Below are 14,783 nucleotides of genomic sequence, written 5' to 3' on the forward strand. Positions count from 1 at the left end.
GGGAGTCGCAGGTAGGTGCCCGGAGGAAGCAGACATGTGCAGACAGCTTTAAGGGAGGAGTCACAGCTAGGTGCCCAGAGGAAGCAGACTTTTTTTAACAATATATATATTGAGATCAATATTGTGTTTAAATCTAACAGCCTGAATGATAAGCCACATCCTTTGCTTGTATTGAATATGAAAATGAGTAGTAAACTAAAGTTACCCACCAATGAAAGAACCAAGTAAACATCAGGGCCACTGCTTCCTCCGGGCACTTAGCTGCGACTCCTCCCTTAAAGCTGTCTGCACACGTCTGCTTCCTCCGGGCACCTACCTGCGACTCCCCGGTTTTTTACTGCACGCGCCCGGCTCTCTTAACCATCAAAGATCCTCCTACTCGGAGATATTATACTCGTTCGACCTTGAACTTGGCAACTACCAACTATTCTCTGGAGCTACCCTGATCAGACCTTAGCACATACCTCTCAAAGTGACATAAATGGCATTAACTTGGAAGCTTGCATTCATTACTCTAGGCCTTAGCATGTGATATAAATTTCTACTTGATACGTCCTCCACTTCCTGTAAATAAGGGTTTTTAGCAGTCAGACAGACAGGCAGACTGTACGGCCAACAAAGTGATTCTACAAGGGTTTCGTACTTACACATTGGCGCACAGAATCCTAAAAATGACCAGTTTGCTGTCCTACAACCATTGTCAATTTTTTTTCACCCTACAGATGACACCTTTGATGCATATATACTCAGCGAAATAAATGTTTTAGCCTAGCGGTCGATACTGTTGTAGCGGGATGCGTCCTGTGGAATGGAATCTTAAAAATAATTAGTTTCAGCACTTAAATATTCAGCTTGATCTCCCAACCACACTTCCGCAAACCTTATCTATTATGAAGCCATCATACGGCTGTCCCATGAATCGATACTCTCCGCACCGTTTGCCAGACGTGTGACACTTTCACACAGCGTGTTACGGAACTAAGTTACGCCTTTATGACGTGCTTAAAGCTTCTATGCCATTAGACACGGCCAAAGGTAAAAACCTTGCAACAACATGCATTGTTTTATGTCTGACGGTTCCTAGTGACATAGAAGCTTTAAGCACTTGATAATAGAATAGCGCAGTTCAGAAACATACTGTGGTAAAAATAACACACGTTTCTCTGCTGGTGCGTAGCATTCTCAGTACCGTCACCCAAACCTTGTGTCGCATGTAAGACTTAGAGTGAGCGGTGAATCAGATTCTGACCACGAACACAACTGAAGAATAACATACGTGTTGTCAGTAGTTCTTGGACATCTTAACCGGTAAGAGCACTTCCATCACGAAGAAAGGTCTCTGTTCGAGTTATGCTGCACTATGCAGCTCTAAATTTGTGAAAAATGTTCGCAATAGAGCACACCCTGGTGCCAAGTAGGAGGTTCATTCTGGCTGCCGAATGCTCTCACTAAGCTTGTTGCACTTTCTCTCTCCTTCGTCAGAGACTATCGGTCCTCCCAGCAGATTTCCAAGACAAACGGCATTCACTTCGAGTACATCCCACTGTGATGGTAACTAACACCACCACGAACGTGGTTGCAGTAGTTCAGTACTGCTCGGGAAGGCCACACTATAACAATCCTCCCCCACCCGCTCCAAGAAGTAAACTTAGTCCTGTATGGAAAATTGTACTGAAATGCAGGAGGATCTGCAGCGAATTGACGCGTGGTGCAGGGAATGACAATTGAATCTCAATGTAGACAAGTGTAATGTGCTGCGAATACATAGAAAGATAGATCCCTTATCATTTAGCTACAATATAGCAGGTCAGCAACTGGAAGCAGTTAATGCCATAAATTATCTGGGAGTACGCATTAGGAGTGATTTAAAATGGAATGATCATATAAAGTTGATCGTCGGTAAAGCAGATGCCAGATTGAGATTCATTGGAAGAATCCTGAGGAAATGCAATCCGAAAACAAAGGAAGTAGGTTACAGTACGCTTGTTCGCCCGCTGCTTGAATACTGCTCAGCAGTGTGGGATCCATATCAGATAGGGTTGATATAAAAGATAGAGAAGATCCCACGGAGAGCAGCGCGCTTCGTTACAGGACCATTTAGTAATCGCGAAAGCGTTACGGAGTTGATAGATAAACTCCAGTGGAAGACTCTGCAGGAGAGACGCTCAGTAGCTCGGTACGGGCTTTTGTTGAAGTTTCGAGAACATACCTTCACTGAAGAGTCAAGCAGTATATTGCTCCCTCCTACGTATATCTCGCGAAGAGACCATGAGGATAAAATCAGAGAGATTAGAGCCCACACGGAGGCATACCGACAATCCTTGTTTCCACGAACAATACGAGACTGGAATAGAAGGGAGAACCGATAGAGGTACTCAAGGTACCCTCCGCCACACACCGTCAGGTGGCTTGCGGAGTATGGATGTAGATGTAGATATGTCCTCGACCTTCTCAAACCTGTACAGCAGCTCACGTACTTGGATGATGTACGGTTCACTATAGATTTCACTATCCATAAGGCGTATACATAAAACTCTACCGAAACTGTCGATTTACTGTCACTCATTTAATCAGCTCTCACCCAAAGTCACAGGAAACAAGAAGCTATAAAATTTAATAATCCAAGGAGTTCAAATCCTCATCCTCCATCGAACATTCCGCTTGATAGCAATAACTAACAATCTATCTGCATTTCATCAGGTAACTAGCTATCCACGGAAATGGAGACTTCACATACACGTACTGGTTCAACTTCTTTCAGTATCACTTAAATACTAGGTTCTAAAAATATTTAACAAATAAACTCCCGTAACATAGAATAGATGTGTAAAAACAAAAGCAAGAGGGTATACTGGCACTAATTTCAAATTTCCTTTTCACCTGTCAGCTTCTTTTGCACATCCTGGGTATACAAATATGAATAGGGTATAAACAACAAACATGTATGGTTTTTAGTTACATAATGAAGTTTCAGAAAAAAAGCGTCGGATTTCTTACCGATTTGGTATCATCCAACAACGCAAAAGTTTTCTATATCAACTGCAGCTTCGTGAACAGTGACTGATTCCCTTATCACAGTGATTCTTGGTATTTTACTCACTGCTGTGACATACCGTACAAGCGTTTACAGAGTACTAGCGAATGCGTTTCCAACTGAAAATATATACGTACTTTACTAACTGCAAGCCGCCTTAGAGGTAGCAGTAGCAGGGTGACATTGCCAACGTAATCTTATCAGAAGCTAATTTTTGTAACATTCCAAAGTAACTAAGCCGGTATCTAAGGTCACCTTGTCTGTTCATAAATTTGCGGCGGGGACTTACCTCTGTCCAGTACAAACAAAACGATATAATGCAGTAGTTTTCCTCAGTTCTTTACAGTAAAAATATGTTAGAAGGAAAGTGGCGACAATACAATACATATCGTACGGTAAAAAGAAGACGTAATGAGGAAGATTTTAGCTTCGGTAAAGCTGTTACTCAACACTTTTTTCACTTAAAAATAATACTCAAATAAAACTAACCACGTAACGTATTAATTTACGTCAACATTTCTTACGGTTGCCAGTCCAATTGATCGCTCACAGTCCAGTTATTTTACAGCACCATTATATGCCGTCTAAGTCATTTTTTGAGAGTTAAGCTCCGGGAAATCGTATGGTGTACTTATCCCCACAAAACTGAATAATGGTTTTCCGTTAACAGACACTTTTCAACCTACGCCACGACAGTGTTTCATTTATTTAAATTTATTTAGTGTCCTCGATTGTTCGTGTTGTGTTTTTTGTACATATTTGACCCCTAGGTGCCAGCTATTTATTTGGAGGTGCTGCGAGACTCAGGAGATAGAGGTGCCTCTGCCTCAAAAACAGACGTATTTACATCATCACAAGGTGCATTTGTCTCACAAAAATGTGGCCCCTGGACACGTCACTCATAACTTTAGACTTGCCGTGAAGTGGGGACATCGACCCAACTGGTATGACCATTACCGCTCCTTCGCTCGGTTTCCCACTGTCGCCAGCTAGCCTCATCTCGCAATCTCTTACATTCACTTTATCTGAACTACATCTTGCCGCACTTGCAGCTACCAGTCTGCGGCTACTAATACAGTACCTGAGGTGCGTTTCAACTACCTCTTGCTAGTTTAGTAAAAGACTTATTACTTTTGATAAAAGGCTGGTAGCACATAAGACCGCAAATGTACAAAGATATGGCACTGCAGAGCATGGCGTAAAGTGGGCATCAGGAGGTGATTGGATGTGGTAGTTGATGTGGGGATAATATTTTCAGGAAATGTTGCCGTGCTTGCAGTATCAAATCACACTACTCTCAAGGAGGATGATTATTTCATTTACATCTTCCACTAGCTAATTGCACGAGAGGTCTGTGTACTTTAATTGTATTTTGTCCTGTAAATCTGTTGACAGTAGATTTCCTGTTACTGTGTCTAGTGGAGATTACGTACTTCCTTCCTGCTGCCGTTAATCAACACAAGAATTTACATTTATCAGATAAAAGCAAGTAAAGTAAGTTAATACCGCTTGCAATGTGAACATAGTTGATATTGGCCTGCCAGGACCGTGTTCATTTTACCAAAGTTGACACATAACTATGTGCAAGAGGTACATGAAAATAAATGGGACTTTACATTGAATCACTCACAGATTTTACAGAGAACCTAGGAACAGCACATTACTTCAGGTAGTCAATTTATCAAGTGCGTATCCAGAGTGGAGAAAATGGAGGATGCAGAAAAGGCAGGTAATGACGAGATGGACTCACCATATAGAAAACTGTTTACATTTCTGGATCGTTGGCATCGGTGGAATGGACCGAGAAAGACTGCATAATTGCACGTTTGATAACTAGACACTGGCGGCTGCATAGATTCGTCATTCAAATTACTGCGTGGCGCACCCGCTATCGCCGGATATTAACTCAAGAGGGTATGACAGGAAGGAGCCACTCCCGACTGTCGCCCAAGGCCTGGGCAAGCATCTCTCGCAGCTGGAAAGACGTGGGAACAGCAGTGGACGCGCTCTATATACTGTACTCTCGGGTCCGTCTGCCTGGAATCGTCGTATCCCTCCACCTAACTCCTAAAATTGATGCCCTGTTTACGGCATCAATATTTTCGAAGCAGTTTTCCTTCCTTTTCTGCAACATTGCTGTTCTGTTAATTTAAACATGAGTGCCTTGGATGTCACACTTAATGGGAAGAAAGTAGAAGTAGAGGGATGATTTAAAGAGAGGACTATCTGTTCTGGACATACCAGTTATAAGTTTAATTCACCAAGTAAAGATTGGTTTTTCAAGAATAAGTCATTTATTAAATTAAAGGGCTAGTAAAATAAAATAAATAAAACGGTTCGTATACAAAAATAGTGAAACATTAAAATTTAATTTCGTATACTGTATGTTGACAATACAAATAATCCTAATAGTCATTGTGGAAACTACGAGTGAAGCTGCGTCTTTGACTTTGTAAGTAGGCTGTTTAGGTTTTTATATTGGTAACGCCACGTAGTGCTCTCTATGAAAATCACTGGCTGTGCTGTGTGCAGTCTGTGGCTGGTTGGCATTGTTGTTGGAATACTCGCCATTGTAGTGACCAGTTGGCTGTTAACAGCGCGTAGCGTTGCGCAGTTGGAGGTGAGCCGCCAGCAATGGTGGATGTGGGGAAGTGAGATGGCGGATTTTTGAGAGCAGGTGATCTGGACGTGTGTCCATCTGAAACAGTACATTTGCAAGAATGGATGTCATGAACTGCTATATATATTATGAGTTTTGAACACTAATAAGGTAAATACATTGTTTGTTCTCTATCAAAATCTTTCATTTGCTAACTATGCCTATCCGTAGATAGTGCCTTCAGTAGTTTGAATCGTTTATTTAGCTGGCAGTAGTGGCGCTCGCTGTATTGCAGTAGTTCGAGTAACGAAGATTTTTGTGAGGTAAGTGATTTGTGAAAGGTATAGGTTAATGTTACTCAGGGCCATTCTTTTGTAGGGATTTTTGAAAGTCATATTGCATTGCCCTAAAAATATTGTGTGTCAGTTTAGTGTTGATCAGAATAGGTAAAGAGCGAAATGTCTGAGTACGTTCAGTTTTGCTCAGCTGTTTGAAAACCAAATAAAGTAAGAGAGTTATAAGCACAGTAATTCAATAATTTTTCAAATTGGATGTTACATATGTCGACCCTTAGTCGAGGATACCTCACTGGAATCTTCTGATTTTTTCTTGTAGTTTGTGTAATTAGTGGAGCTATTGTTTATTGCTAGCGCGTAATCATAGAGAGAATTTCCTTTGTAGTTGTAGTTTGTCATTGTTGTACAGTAAAACAGTTGTGGCATGCATGTAGATTTGCAACAAGTATTTCGCAGCTGCTCTTGCAATTAACTAGATATTATTTTCAGTGCTATGTTAATGTGTTTTCTTATTTTGCTCTTCAAATTGTGCTTTTCTGTGATATCGTGTGAAATATTGTGACAATAATGGCGTGTGAAAAACGTAACACTAGGCTCAAAAGTAAATTGAGAAATAATAGTGACGACGAGCGTAGCTTATCAGCACCACTGTGTAATGAATTAACAGACATTCAAAGTGGTAATTTGGTAATTGTGCATTGGGAAGCATTATCGATCTATCGCTTGGCAACAGCTCGCCTCAGGAATCCGAAATAACAGGACACAATCTCGCAAATACTGTAGATTCAGGTTTTGGGTCCTCATTGTTTTCTCAAATAAGTCAAGATACATTTTCTACTTTTCAAAATGTGAACGTTGCCGGTGCAAATTCACTGCCTAAAAGCACTGAGGAACATGTTTCAGACACCAGTGCATTGTTATTACAATTAATACAACAAATGGGACAAACACAGCAAAAGCTTCAAAAGTTAGACACAATAGAACAAAATCTTCGAAAGATAGACACAATGGAACAAAATCTTCAAAAGTTAGACACAATGGAACAAAATCTTCAAAAGTTAGACACAATGGAACAAAATCTTCAAAGTTTAGACACCACACTTGAACAAACAAGTGAAGATTTAACTACTGAGTTACATAAAATCGAATCGAAAAGTCAAAAAGTCTGTAATGACGTAAAAACACAAATTTGTGAGCATTTCCAAGCTATTTTTTCGCGGCATGAAAATACATTACAGAATCACGAAGCAGCCATAAATGAACTGCAAACTATTGTTCATGAAAATCATGAGACCTTGCAAGCTAAGATTGACTCAGTTGCATCTACCGACTCGGTTACGCAACTTGCAAAAACTCAGGACACGGTAGATACGATTTCAACACAAATGGACACTCTGAAACTTGGTTCAGAAAAACACACAGAGGAAATAATTTCACTAACGGATAAAGTAGCCTAACTTTCAGATCAGTTCACTAACTTATCTACAAAGGTAGATGATGATCTGAATGACACAAGACCTGTAGCCTTCACGGACACTGAAGAGTATGAACAAATTAGAAAATTCAAACAAAATCAAAATCAAATCAATACACAGTACAAAAGAGAAATCCGGGAAGTACAAGATCAGTTGACACAGGTAATACAAGAATTACATATTTCAGAGGACACTCGCACTCCAATACGGGAAGAGGGACATAGAAATTCGGACAGCCACTAAATAATAACACAGGGCACTTCGGAAATTATGAAAGAAATTGACAAGGTACACCGAATTTTGAGATGGAACCGCCGAAACGACGCAACAATGACCGACATGCGACTCGCCTACATGATGATTTTGACTATAAGCTGTTTATTACTACACGTAAATTCAAAACATTTAAGAATTCCGGCAACGACATTCATCCACAAGAGTGGCTTCATCAATTCTCTCATTGTTTTCCTCCCAACTGGTCATTAGAGCACAGATTAGAATTTATGTGTGGCTATTTAGAGAATGAACCAGCTGTAAAAATGCAATCGGTCTTTCACGATTGCCACAGTGAAGGAGAATTTTATCATGCCTTCCTCTCAGCATATTGGTCTTAAGCCACACAAGACTGAGTAAAACATAGCATCATAATGGTGAAACATTTCGAACAATCTGAATTTTCCAGTCTTGTGATATATTTTGAAGACATGTTGCACAAGAATCAGTACCTGTCAAACCCTTACAGTCCCTCAGAACTCATCCGCATTTGCTTAATCAAATTGCCTGAACATTTACGACATATTATTTTGGCAGGACGTTTCAAAGACGACTTTGAAGATTTTCAGAGACTGTTACAAGAATTGGGAATTGACACTGACAATCGCCAAACGCGAAAACAGGAGCACAACAATTACAGGTCACATCCGTCACAATTCCACGATGACAGAAATAATAATTGGACACGACAAGGCTATTCTTACAACGCAAATCGTGACCAAAAGAGACACCACCCGTATGAAAACCGTTGGCAGAGTAGTAATAATTACAGAGAAAGATCACATGTGCATAGTAATGAATGTGACAGAGACAACCTTAGAAACAGACAATATGGGAACCAAAACAATTATTATCATGGGAGACAGAATAACTTCAGACACAACGGTCCTCCGCGCAGTTACGACTCAGGGAGAAGTTCTCCACCACGTGACCGACAAGAAATTAATTACAGAAATTACCGACACGACGACAGACGATATAATCATTACGACAGACCTGAATTTCATCAGAACTGGCGAGATTCAAACAGGGTTGGGCCCTCTCAACAAGGTGAATTTGTAGAAGTTAGGTCTCCTAATCCTAATAACGACGCACGCCAACAAAGAGATAGCAGATAATGACTCACACCGCAGACAGCCACGTGCGCCGACTGGTTCAGAGAAAAATAACATAGACGCTAACCTTGAGAAAAATTCCAGTATTCTTTACCGACATATACTGCATGATAATTGCGTTCAAGCTGAAACTCTGCGCACTAGGAAGAGTAAAGGATTGCACCACATTTCACATGTAAAACCGTTCATTGAAAGACAATCTGCTTTTTAACTTAGTCTTTGCCATAAAATTTTTCACTTCACGCTACTAGTACAAATTGTCAGACTTAGAATCTGTTAACATGCAACAATGTTTGAAGTTAAATATCCAGTCAAGAACGAAGAGAACTTACTCAAACAGAAATTACGAATGCATTGTTATAGTGAACAGACGACACAGTGTTGTTATGTGTACATTCTTGCTTGTTAGTTGCACGATTACGTAACGACTATCAGGCTTACATACTTAGAACATATAACAGTACTGCTAATGAGATTTTACTGCAACATTTTGATTTACTTGAAAATATATTACGGATTTAAAGTGCTTTCTGAGAGATACCAGATGACACAGTGGTTAGTTTATTTGACAGCCACACGACTATATCACGACGCTACTAATGTGTGACACAATTTACATTGTTGCTTTTGCGGTGTATCTGTTTTATATCTGCACAGTTTTTATGTATTATTCTGGAAAGTAAAACATGTTTTAGTAGTAACTTTTGTGGTATAGCTACAATGAGACAGCCTTTTCCGTAGCACAACAATACGTTACAGTACTGTACTTTCTTCATCACGGCAATAAGCATAATAACTATGATATCTATACACAAAGCATTTCACTTTTGTTTATGATGAGGTGAGTACATTGATTTCAGCAGAACTTGCTTACAGAGGACGATAACTACGACACTTCCACAGAATTATCTTACAGCAAGACGCACATTTAGCACTACGGGACACACATTTGAGTGATTAATTTTGTACTTAAAACATTTATTTTTAAAGATTTTTGAATTACAAAGAAAGTTTTCGGTGATACATTTCATTCCATTGCTGTAATCTGTAACACCTGAGGGTATAATTACATTAATCCTCAGGGGGTACACGCTTACTTTGTGTACCATGTGTTTGGCAAGCACAAGGAGCCCTAGCTAATATGATATTTGCTTATACAACTTTACACATCGGTACCGTATTTCTCTAATACATAAATTACATAGCTATCTGACCATTTAACTGAGAGAGACAAACATTTATATTACTACATCAGTGACAGATGTTTACGTAATTACATTGTTGGATAACTTCACACTTATGAAATTGTATTTCGTCTGTACTTTGTGAACTGTTCATATTTTTTCGGAACCATTGTGATGCTATGAGAGCTTTGAATGATGTATTTGGTATGGGATCATGATTTTTAAAGTACGTTTGAGGTAGACGAGACTATTGAAATGGGCAGAGAATTTTCTTTAGTTTTTGAAATTATTGCAGAAATCTACGACGTTTTTGAGATTTGACTGAGATATTATGATGTTATCATTACGATGACGATGTGTATTATGCTGTTGAGGTATATTTATGATCAATAAGCTGATGCTATATGAGGAATTTGATTATGCTATGTATTTATTGTGATGAAATATCGAAGAATTGTCGACGAATATGTATATGTGTAATAAGGTAAGGAATAATGAGTAGTGGCTAGGAACTTTGATTTGTGGAAAAAGCATGTTGGAAACCAAGAATCGTACTTTAAGAGTTATGAAATGTGTGTATATGCGTGAATGTATCACAATGCTGATGAAAATTTTTTGGACACTGTTATATTTATAGGATTTTGTTTCTACAGATTTGTAACGCAAATATTTCGACCTGTGAAATTTTATTTGTATCAAACTGTCACTGTAGCGGAAACTGATGTCGTAAATATTTCATTAAGGAAGGTAGGTCACTGTAAGCACCCAGCTGCGCGACAGTCACCTGCAAAAAAGCCGATAGTGTGTGCCTTTCAGAGGCACAGGTGGAGAAAAAAAGAGGCCATTATCCTCGCTATTGACATTTCATTGTAGAAAGCATTGCAAATACGACACGCCCAAACTTGAAAACATATGATTACACTGTGGAGCTCTTAATTTATGGTATTTACTAAATTGCCTAATGAAATGATGAGAAACATTTTTACATCTATTGTCTTTCTAGTTGAGAGATTTTTTACTGCCTTTGGAGACGCCGTTTGCCTAGTGAATGACGTTTCACACATTGATTTGTATATATTTGCTCATTTCGTTTAATATCTAGTTTCTAGCTGCACAGCAGCATTGGTTCAAATAAAATTTTATAGATATACTAATATAAATATCTTATGCCTAAAGATCCAGTAAATAATAATTTTATGATCTAATTCCAAAAAAACCAGGGAGCACAAAAAGACATTTCCACTTCACAGGAATTGCATACATAATTTTTGTCAGTGACTTGGTAACTTGTCAGCTAGAGTAAGCTACAGTGATGCTTCACTCTAATGTTAAGATGTGACATAGGTATTAGACATGGCCATCTTTAGTGTAATATTTTTTCTGCTTGAGCTTTGACATGTTTAGATATAAGTTATTGCATTTGCTGCTGCTGTTTGCCAGGCATAGTGCTACTAAATTTCACTTTGTATTACTCTGTTAAGCCAGTTTTACTACTGATTAATTTTTCTTGTTGCTGCACATTGCCTTATATTAGTTGTATTATTGCATTTGCTTTGCTAATTTAAATATACCGCTGCTTGGTTTGCCAATTTCCATTTTTTTGTCATTGCTATTTGTGTTAATTTGTTATGTGCTGCTGCTGCATTGCCTCGTCCCTTGGTATATACGTCTGAGCCCAGTAGATTTAAGTTAGCTTAAGAGGGGGTAGACTATATAAGAAACTAACTACGATGAATTGCAAGAAATGCATTGGGAAGGTATAAGAAAATGATTTGGCCAAAAAAGTAGTGTACAGTGGAGAAAACCTATTTTTGAAAGAGGATGTGAACAGAAGACAGAACGTGTGCTTGGATAGGATTTTTTTTGGTGGAAACAAATGTTGAAATAAGAGGAAAGATCTACAGAATGAAGTTTTGGGTTGGACTGCAGTACCAAATGTCACACTGAAAACAAACCCTGTCCTGTACTTTTGTGTTATTACCCTATGTGAATTTGTGTTTTTCCTGTCTTTATGTGTTTAGCTAATAAGATTTACATTGTAGAATTTTTCTGATATGTTATTTACTTTGTAAAGATGTTTGGACATTATTTATTTTGTTTTGTTTTAATGCTCATGTGTGAAGTTGATGTTTCGAAAGTTATTCTGACCTTTTATGTATTTACTTATGTCATAATTCCTGTAACACTGATGTATATGTTATTTCGATTCTTTTGTAAGGCCTGTATTACTAAAAATGTTATCTGAATTTTATGTTTTTTAATGATGTATTTTGTACCTTTGTTATTGTACTCTTATGTTATAAAATTGTAATTGACAATTAAGTAACTTGTAAGTTACATTTCACCACACACGTTTCTGTTGGTCATAGTATATGGACAATATGTGAGAAGTAGGGAGTGTTAGTGTTTGCACGTGTGTTAATAATTCAGCAAGGGACTGGTTAACAGCATTGCTGGTTCTAAGGACACACCAAAAATTTGTAAGTGCTCAAGTGGTGCTTTATGGACTTGCTATATTGTCTGCAAGACTTCTAAGGACAAATCCAAAAAGTTTGTGAGTGAACAAGTGGTGGTTTATGGACTTGCTATATTGTCCACAAGACTCTTCGATGGTGTTAGTGCACTTGCACAGTCGCAACAGATGGCTGCTGGCCGTCTCAACAAGGACTACAGTGGGTCTACACCTTTGATGACTCACCAATACCATTATTTCTATAAGGACTGCAGTGGGTCTGCACCTCTGGTGGCCCACTAATACCATAATGTCTACCAGAACTACAGTGGGTCTGCTCTGTGATGACCTACCTACCAGTATTCTTCAAAACTTCGACTGACTCTGCTGTGAGTTTGCTCTGTTGTGGCCCATTACCTGTGTGCATTTCAAGAGTCAGCACTGTCTTTTCGTTGGAAGGACAACACTACTTCTTCAAGACTGCATGGAAATCCAATACTTCCGTGTGCATTTTCTTTTACTGCTCAGACTGAGAAAAAAGACACTGCAATTTTACTGTGATGAATGATCAGGACTGTCTTTATGGACTGTGAGAAAATTTTAGCTTTTGACCAACATTGTATCAATAAGTGTGTGCATTTGATATCTTTGTTATTGTAATTTGGAAATTTTTTTCAAATCTGTATTGGCCACTGCCCAGAACAATTTGTAAAATTTTTTGTGGGGAGCATGGGGGTTATGTAAGTAGGCTGTTTAGGTTTTTATATTGGTAACGCCACGTAACGCTCTCTATGAAAATCACTGGCTGTGCTGTGTGCAGTCCGTGACTGGTTGGCATTGTTGTTGGAATATTCGCCATTGTAGTGGCCAGTTGGCTGGTAACAGCACGTAGCGTTGCGCAGTTGGAGGTGAGCCACCAGCAGTGGTGCATGTGGGGAAGTGAGATGGCGGATTTTTGAGAGCGGATGATCTGGACGTGTGTCCATCTGAAATAGTACAAAGAATGGATGTCATGAACTGCTATATATATTATGACTTTTGAACACTATTGAGATAAATACATTGTTTGTTCTCTATCAAAATCTTTCATTTGCTAACTATGCCTTTATGTATTTAGTGCGTTCAGTAGTTTGAATCGTTTATTCAGCTGGCAGTAGTGGCGCTCGCTGTATTGCAGAAGTTCGAGTAACGAAGATTTTTGTCAGGTAAGTGATTTGTGAAAGGTATAGGTTAATATTAGTCACGGCCATTCTTATGTAGGGATTTTTGAAAGTCAGATTGCGTTGCGCTAAAAATATTGTGTGTCAGTTTAGTGTTGATCAGAATAGGTAAAGAGCGAAATGTCTGAGTACGTTCAGTTTTGCTTAGCTGTTTGAAAATCAAATAATGTAAGAGATTTATCAGCACAGTAACTCAATAATTTTTCAAAGGGGACGTTACAACTTTCATTAGCCATTAGCAAAATAACTGAAAAGTTATCGACATATCCTCTGTTCCGAAGTTCGATTTGTTCGCTGACATGTTTACTTTTTGGATGTTTAAACTGTTTAAAAGTTTGAATTTCTTTTAGAATCCTTATTTTCTTACCTTTATTTACATATGAACGATTGAGTAAATGATAAATGCTTCGTGACGGCTCTTCGTTGCTTATGAGATGCGTTGTGAAAGCGCTTCCTTATTTTCGGTAAAATAATTTTGTTTGTTGTTTCAGTGGAATCTAAAAACTCCTGCCAGTTGGTACGATGTATAAGGTGTAGCTGAAATTCCATTACGGACTCTGAGGACAGGTTCCTTTCTCCAAAACCAGAAAAAATTTAAACATGGCCTCTAAAAGCCACACTTCCCAAGCTATGAGCAGCTGCTCATGTTCACTATTATGAAACACACGTGCTCTATTGAACAAGTGCCAAAACTCTTAATGTATGCGTTTTAAGCCCACTTGTACTAGACAGACTATCTCCTCGCAAAATATGGAAAAGAAAGAACTTCCAGTAGGAGAAAAGTGTTTCACAGTACCGAAGATGAACAAGTACTCATCGCTCTTACGGTATGCAGTTTACTAGACATTTTATTCCTGTTTTGGTGCAAGAAATCTGACCTCAAAGGCTGTTAAGGGAATTTAGTGACAACCTGTTCATTGTCTCACAATCTTCGTGTACAATTGTATCTATTCTAATGCTTCCTTTCTGTGGGGTCTGTCTTACAATGCTTCTAATATTGTTTTCCGAGAGAAATCCAGTTCTAATTTTCGTAGTTTTAAATGTTTTGGCTATTTGTTCCAAATCGTAACGTAATACGAAAGAACTCCTGAATTAGTCTTAGGTTTATCTGCTCCTCTCTCCATAGTAAAGGCGA

At 38.7% G+C, this 14,783-nt stretch overlaps 1 protein-coding gene across 1 annotated transcript in view; it reads right to left on the bottom strand.

Moving 5' to 3' along the window:
- Positions 1-3,151, bottom strand: part of LOC126251622 (major royal jelly protein 1-like) — a 55,816-nt gene extending 52,665 nt beyond the window's left edge. Inside the window, exon 1 of the mRNA XM_049952164.1 lies at positions 2,998-3,151. The gene's annotated coding sequence lies outside the window, so the exon portion shown is untranslated. The remainder of the gene's footprint in view (positions 1-2,997) is intronic.
- Positions 3,152-14,783: the final 11,632 nt, after the last annotated feature.

Source organism: Schistocerca nitens, chromosome 4 (genome assembly GCF_023898315.1).
Source record: "Schistocerca nitens isolate TAMUIC-IGC-003100 chromosome 4, iqSchNite1.1, whole genome shotgun sequence".
NCBI lineage: Eukaryota > Metazoa > Arthropoda > Insecta > Orthoptera > Acrididae > Schistocerca > Schistocerca nitens.